Raw genomic sequence first — 7,154 nt, forward strand, 5'->3', positions numbered from 1 at the left:
CTGTGAAAAAAACAAATTTTATCTTCATACTAATTGACAGTTGTAAATCTGACAGACTTTTGATCATATTAGTCTTATTAGTCTCATACTGCTTGTCCTGAAGTTATTTGTCACAGAATATCGTACACAAGTTAGTCCTTGTTACTCCTCGAGGAGCATAGGGCCGCATACTCTATAGTGTGTAGGCCTAGGTGTACTATCTGACATATATCCAGATCCTGTAACTGCTGCAAAGTCTGTAAGTGATTAACAAGTGAGAATCAAATGTGCATATGGATGTGTATTTAAGATCTTTGCAAGTGTACAAACAAAACTGGTATCTAATATGCAGGTGGTGCCGACGAACAACAAACAGGTGATTTGATGGCAATATCTGACATTCATCAATTTCAGACCAAACATTCGTCTGTTGTGTTGTAGAAGTGTAGTCTGTCATGTGTGTGTTAAAGTCGACAGAACCAGCAGGAGATAGGTGTGTTTGTCTTCTTGTGGAAGACAAGAAAATGCAAATGTCTGAATGAGTGCATTAATGAGCTTAGTGCACACCAGTCTCTTGACAACAAGAAGCATACCTAATCATAGCATACCTAACTAAACACAATTTTACAAGAATTTCTCCTTGGAACTTACATCTTTTTCAAAGACAAATGGAATGATTAACAACAGAGATTTTTAGAAGCCACAATTAACTGTTGGCCCATTTGCAGTGATTTTTAGTGATATGGAGTGGATCAGTCTGGTTACAAATTACCTTTGATGCATGCACATTTTGTTTGCTATCAACAATGGAAAAGCAAACTGCTGCTGTTTTTGTTTGGTTTTTTTGTTTGGTTTTTTTTTTTTTGGCAAAAGCCTATTTCATATACCTTTCTTCTCCGAAGATACTATTTTGTCAAGTAAAAAAGAAGTGCAAATATTAGCAACACATTTTCAACTATCCCTGCTATGCATATAGCAGAACATGTAAATGAAATTAAATTGTATTTTAGCTTCACTTTTTCAATACATAGATCTGAGTTGGCTTGAATATCTTTCACACTCCAGCTGCTGCCCAAAAGAATAACAGACTATTAGTGCAAACATACACAATATTTTTTTCGAAATTTAACCAGATAAAATAGCTGGTCACAGGTTATTAAGAGTATACTGACATTCACTAATTATAACAGTTAGTAATATAAATATATAATTCTCAAGTTCCAGGTAGAATTATTAGTACAGTGCTTTGCTAGCCCACAAGCCCCAAGCACGCTCTCTCTCTCTCACACACATGCTGATGTAACACATAGCTGTAAAATAATGACATGATTGTAAAATCATAAGCCTTTTAAAAATACTGCAGTCTTGTCATGGAGAACTGACCACCACACTAAGCAATCAAAGAATTGTGGTTTGGTACAGTAAGACAAGCAAAGCACCATACTGATTGTGACAAGCATTTATCTGTAGGAAAAACTGATGATTGTATGGGCGAGGAAGATATGCATTTTTAATGTGATTGTGCCGCTTCTTGATTAGGAAATGTACAAAAGATCTGAATAAGATGGCAAATACTCAATTGCTAATGTCATCATAAGTGATTTACTGGACCCATTTGCTTCAGAAGTACACACAGCCAAACAAATGCATTGAAAGGATAAATAATTCCTGTCCCTCTTCTGAAAAACAGCTGACTTTTGCTTTAGCTACAAATTGTTTGGGTAGCTGCAAGGGATGACAAACATAAAGTAGGTTCTGTCACTTTAGGTAGTAAGATGCTTTGTAATTGAAACAATACTGTTTGACAAGAAAAAATAACAAACTCTTTGGTGTAAGGAAACATAAATGGTGCAACGGCTGTCTTTATGCTCTAAGTGCTATATATACAGAGAGATGATTGACTCTGACTAGTCTCACCACAACAAACAGTCCTGAACCTTATAATCCACTCACACATGCACACACACAAATATAAGCAGACTATTGCCACCCTTATCACAAATAAGTACAGTTATATTGCTTCATCATAAACCAGCACATTATGAGTAGATATTGCCCCTACTGCCACAATACTAGATCCACAGTATGTTGCTTCTAGTAATGTAAGATCAGATCCAGGCACATTATCCCATTTGTGGTGCTTACACTGATCCTATGAATGAATATATTTCATTTCATATCTATATAAAAAGTCATACACCTGAATTGTTGCTTATCTTTCATTTTTCATTTCAGATATAGTTGTCTCACATCTGCATACCTTTCAACCCATGCATATGTGAACACTGTAGAAACTCTTGACATCACCATCATGCAGGTGTCTGTATAATGTAGAAGTCAACTCACTACTACATCATAAGCCACAGTAAATATTTTAAAATCAAAAACTTATAATGCTGATTAATAAATGTCTCAGGTGAATGTAAATCCTCCTTTGCAGATAGTTGTACAATGTCAGCAGCATTACTCCCCTTTCAAAATCAACTACACATGTAGTTGTTATAGTAGTTGTATTTTGACCATTAGTTATTGCAGGTTCGTCCCTCAAACTAGACATTACAATGTTCATGTATTTTTTTCTCTGAGACAAGTTTTACTAATGACTAGTATTAGGAGTGAATGGTGTGCAGTTTCAAGTCTTCTCCCTGTGTCTTGATAACAGCTCCCTGAGCTCTGCTAGCCATTGGATGTGGCTTTGAAAAATACTTGTATTATGACCATAACTCAGCCTCAGGCATTGAAAACTGCTTGCATTCTGACCATAATTCAGCCTCGGATTTGAAAACAACTGGAAGATTTTGAATACAGGAGGAAGACAAAGAGATGATGATGACCATTCCAAATCTTCATCCACGATGCCAAAAATGACAAAATTGACTGTCAGGGTGCACTCACGCCTTCCAGGTTAGTTTCAATGACACTAGACATTTAAAAAAAGGGAAATGAGCATTATAAATGACTGTGGACAAACAGTCACAACACATGTTATGTAGGAAGCTCCTCACTTGACCACCATATGACACGTTTTCTATCCAAAGATTTGTTTTTTAGCTTGGATGGTTGCTTTTATTTCTTGTAGCTGTTTTTAAATTGCAAGAGAGAATAACACCTGGTATCTCACTCATTCCAATGTTTTTGATTTTTAAAAAATGTAATTAATTAGAAAAAAAGCAGTATAATTACCAGACAACTGGACAAAATCACACAATTTTAAAAAGCAAGCTGAAATGCAAAATTAATAAAGTAGAAATCTTAACAAAAGAAAGATCATCACATATTTGAATGTTGGCACAAAATGTCACAAGCCATGGTGCAAAACACAAAGGTGGCATAGAGTACAGCACAGACTTGTGAAATGCGTGTTTGACATATAAAATATTCTGCACAAAATTACCGACATTGTGAAAATTAACAATAAGAGATTTAAAATAATTTGACCACCGCTGATACAATGATGAAGATATTAAAAAAAAGTTTTCCTTAATCTCTTCTCTAGCTCCCTTCCCACACAAAGGATCAGCACTACAAGGGATAAAAATGTGACATGTCAGCAGGAAACTGACACTGCAGTGTGTCAGACATGTCTGCAGGAAAGAGGGGGGGGGGAAATGGTGTTTTACGCTGTGCCAGAAACTGAGGCTATATTACGGCAAGGCAGCCAGCCCTTTAAACAGATGCCACGTGCAGAGAAAGAACAGCGTGCCCGAGACGAGAAATGAACTCTGGGCAGCCAACCTTCACTGTATTGGTGACAGGCGCTAACCGTTGCGCCACCAGACCGCTCATGTCTGCAGGAAACAGTGACACTGCAGAGTATGTGAGAGAAAGAGAGAGAAACACTCACATGAGGACCTTAGGTCCCTATTGATGCCAAGTAAGGATCTAAACAATAATGCTGCTAATGCTAACTATATACCTGTACAATAGTATTAATGTTTCAGTGTTTCAAATGTACAAACAGTAAGGGGTTGATTAGTTCCTTGGTTGCTCATGCTTAATTCTGTCAGTAACAAAGACTTCATCATGGTAACAAATGACCAACAGCATAACAAAACATAAACATCCATAATAGGTTGTGCTAAAGAATCTACATTTGTCTATATATTCTGTATAAGTGGTTACTTCAATAGCAGAAGAGTTATCCTTGACATCTACCAGTATTGTATAAACTGAAGATTGCATTGTGGAACCAAAACTGATCAAACTGTTTGCAAACAATAAGCCATGGATTAGCAAAGACCTTAAAGCTTGCCTTGTTGCTAAGAATCATGCATTTATCCAGGGTGATATTGGGAAGGTAAAAAGATCTGAACAAAGAATAGCAAAGGCAGGCAAAGATTGAATATAAAAACAAGGTGGAGACAAAACTGAAGGTAGAAAGCACACAATAAAGCATGGCTGGGATGTGTACACCAGTGAAATCTGGACAGATCTTTCCAACTGTGCGCTATTGTTGATTAAGTTTGCAGATAATATTGCGTTGGTTGCTAAGCCCACAAAGTATTATCTTCAGCACAAGAAAATATATCTGTGGTTTGAAGAAAGCTTTCTGGTGCTCAGCGTCCTTAAAACTAAAGAATTGGTCCTTGATAGAAAAAAACATCCACGTGTCCATACATCTTAGCTCATTAGCAATGAGACAGTGTCACATTTAATATAATGTGCTTTGGCATTCTATCCATCAAAGATAAGGCTTGTTTGATGAGAGTGGTCAAAATTGCCAGCAAAATCATTGGCTTTCCACAAGACCACTACGTGATCTATACACCAGGGATGTGTGCATGTATATGTGTGTGCATGCCTCTGATTATCATTGTTGGGGGAAAGGGTTAAGTTAAGAGTGTAACTGTATGGGTGTGTGAGGTGTGACTGTATTCTGTTTAGTTTATTGTTTATGAGAGCTCCCAACCAAGGAAATTCTCTCTGTTGTGAACAGATGTAGACGATAAAGATGTATTGTAAATTAAGTTGGAAATAGTGTCCAAATAAGACTATGACCTATTCAAAAAGTTAAATCTCCAGAAAGCAGATAGCACTACTGATGCTCACACCGTAAAGCTATGTTCAATTCAAAAAGTGAAATCTTCAACAAAAAAAAAAAAACATTGAAAATACGACTGATGCTCATACAATCCAATTCTTTTAAATGTAATGGTCTGAATGATAGCCTGTTTGATTCTAAACTGTTGGACATTAAATTCCACTTCTTCATAACTGTCCAAACAAGTTACCTCATAAGGTACCTTGCAGGAAAGAAAATAGTTTCAATTTCCTGATTCTACTAAAAAAGTCACTATCAACAGTGGCACATGTAGAGCATTTGATCTACCCACTCCAATCACTCTGTAGAAAACAAATCAATGTGACTTCAAAAGACATCATCAATAATTGGCATTAAGAAGTAGGAGGTGAACATTTGACTCACTAGAGAAATCAAATATTTAAGAGTAGAAAAAAAACATCCTACTTATACTAAAGCTGTCCACAAAAAAAAAAAAGGCAAAAGATTTCAGATATTTTTATCAAACAAAGCTATCTTAGGTTTGTGTTCTAAAATTTCACATATTATGAGAAAGTGATTTGCAATTAGTGGTTTGCAATCAACTGGAAGTTGTGCAGTTCTTTGCACTATTCATTCCATATATTGAGTACCGCACTGTTTTCTGTGAGAAAGTAGCCATAGATGTCTTCAATGACTGAGGTCTTGTGTTGACCTATTTTCATGAGGTTCCGTAGTAGGTGGTCAATCTTTGTGTCACCCCTTGCCATTCCTTCATCCATGGTCTGGTCTGGCATTGGTCCTTGGTCCTAGCTGCCTTCATCTATTTCCTGATGGCACAATTCCCCTTTCTTGTATTTGGAGCCTGCTTTGAATTTGCTTTTCCTTTCTCTCTTCAAAGCCCTCCTTTAGAGCATACACTCCTGAAGGGTAGTAACATGTTTGAGCTGCAGTTCTCATTGCCTAAATGAAGACTTGCATTCACATAAATGAAATATAAAATACAGTTTCCATAAAAAATGATTAAAATAGGTTTGTGTTGTTTAATGATATGCTTTAGACTAGCATCAGATCCAAATTCATCTTATCAAAATGTAACCAGAACAGCACTACTTCTAATCATGCAGCCAAGTGTCAACATTTAATATAAAATGACTAATTCAGCATTAATAAACTTCCCTCAACAAAGACACCAGCATCTGCTGTATCTACTAATGTTGGCATGCCAGCATATACCTCATCTACTTACAGATCTAAATCTTCACTGAAACTTTCTCTTTCAAGAAAAATACTTAGAATATTATGACTTATCAGCAAAATGATGTGGGCAACAAGGCAACATTTGTACAGGATTAAAATGCAGATAGCATCACTAGTAACCTAAACTTGTTCATGCTTCTGTTAACATTTGAAATAAATTTTTGAGAGAACCAATTATAGTCTGCCGTACCATGAAAAGCAAGTCTTTTTCACTCAGCTAAAATCCTTTCTTGACCCTAGCATATTTCACATATTAGAACAGTCATTTCAAATTTGAAAATCAATGCCACTATTTCTTCTCTACCTTTACTGACCAGCTGATCATGTAAGCCCAGACTTGTAAAAAAGATTAGAGCTGCAAACCAAAAACAGCTGTAGCAAATATTTCAGTGAATGAAACAGGTGAATAACAGGTTCACATGATGAACCCATTAAATACTGACACAAGCTTCACAATGAAACAGGTGCACACAATACAATCTCGACCCATTAAATACTGACACAAACAAACCATACAACGAAACCACAAATTACTAAATGTGGATGAAGTATATATCTATATTTTAATCCAAATACTAATAGACTGAATGCAGGTGACAACCACAGTGATAAATTTAGTATAAAAGATGTCTGATGTTTATATAAAACTAGCATGACATTGTGCTCTTAGCCAAAACCATCAACCCTGATAACATGCTACCTTTGGCTGTTGACCAGAGTGTACACAGCTGAACACTGTAGCTATAGAAGTATCTATTACACAATTAAAAGGTAGGAGCCAGTTTAATGGCTTTGTATAAACCCTAGGCATTTTGGCTATCTTCCAATATTAAACGTCCTGTCTCTGGGCTTATCACAGTTCATGTGGATTTACTTGCATGTCATATATACAGAGGGAAAAATGAGTGCTGACAAC

Source organism: Pomacea canaliculata, linkage group LG9 (assembly GCF_003073045.1).
Source record: "Pomacea canaliculata isolate SZHN2017 linkage group LG9, ASM307304v1, whole genome shotgun sequence".
NCBI classification, from domain to species: domain Eukaryota; kingdom Metazoa; phylum Mollusca; class Gastropoda; order Architaenioglossa; family Ampullariidae; genus Pomacea; species Pomacea canaliculata.